Source organism: Lynx rufus, unplaced genomic scaffold (assembly GCF_022079265.1).
Source record: "Lynx rufus isolate CCGP_SWC_20201006 ecotype Redwood Valley unplaced genomic scaffold, mLynRuf1.p SCAF_5, whole genome shotgun sequence".
In the NCBI taxonomy this organism is placed as follows: Eukaryota; Metazoa; Chordata; class Mammalia; order Carnivora; family Felidae; genus Lynx; species Lynx rufus.
This window is the reverse complement of record NW_025814867.1, coordinates 147,199,315-147,200,454: the sequence shown is the minus strand read 5'-3', so window position 1 is coordinate 147,200,454 and position 1,140 is coordinate 147,199,315. Positions and strand designations below refer to the sequence as shown.

At 48.9% G+C, this 1,140-nt stretch overlaps 1 pseudogene; it reads right to left on the bottom strand.

The window, feature by feature from the left end:
* Positions 1 to 688, bottom strand: LOC124527307 (mRNA turnover protein 4 homolog; annotated as a pseudogene).
* Between the last annotated feature and the right edge of the window lie 452 nt (positions 689 to 1,140).

Below are 1,140 nucleotides of genomic sequence, written 5' to 3'. Positions count from 1 at the left end.
TCAAGCCCCTGTCAGCCATAGTCTTACCCCCTCTGATTCTTCTGATTCTCCTGCCAGCTGGGACGCTCTCTCAGCCAAGTCATCTCCCGGCCGCTGGAACCTCCTGGACTGCACATCCTACGTGTATTTGATGGTTACCTTGAATTCAGCCATCTCACACTCAAAAAGCTTCAGCACGCGGGCCTGCGCTGGGGTCAGCACGTCGCCCTCCTTGCACGCCTTGGACAGTCCCAGCTGCCTCCTCTGTGGCTCCATGGGTGCCCCCCCCCCCACGGGGTCCAGGGTCATGGTGAAAGTTGCTTTGCTTCCAGCTCTGGCGAAGTCCATTTCCCCGTGTCTCCTGAACCACTTTCACCTCGTCCTGCGGTAGGTGAAAAGGAGACAGACGTCACCCCTGAACCTCCGGCTGACCTGACGCAGGGTGTCTTTGTACTGGTCAGATGGCCTTCATACCAAGGCAGCCATCATCACTTGTGTTTTTGCCAAAGAACGTCTGGCTATGTTGCCCGGCATTCTGGATGTCCTTCCGCTGGCTGGATGCCTGGAGACCAGCCACGGAGACGCTGAAACGGTACTCGTACATGTCCATACATTTCCAAAGCTCTCCTGTCAGGTTCTAGTTCAGTTCTAAGCCTTTCTTCGCAGTTTTGGTGAAGGAAACTTTCTTGTCGTGCTTGGATCTGGGCATCGCACCGCAGGCAGAGGCAGCGGAAGGTGGTCCACGTCATTTAACTTCATTTAACTTAATTTTTAAAAAAAATTAAAAAGATTTTGTTTTTAAGGACTCTCTACAGCCAGTGTGGGGCTCGAACTTATAACCCCCAAGATCAAGAGTTGTGTGCTCCACCAACGGAGCCAAGAAGGTGCCCCCTCATTTTAATAATTTAATTTAATTTTTGTTTAATTAAATTTACAACATTTAATTTTAAACACCAAAGAGCAGTCTCATTCTTTTCAGATGTAACACTTAATTAGCACATCCGAATGTTTTGCGCATACGGTGGAGATTTGTTTCCAGTCTTTTCAGGACACTTGTTACACACGTAAAGTGACAGGCTTTGAAGCCAAAGCTCTAATCTCTTCCTTAATCCTGATGCATTTGCGTTGTATTTCCAGAATAAAGACGGAGGTCCCCTGAGG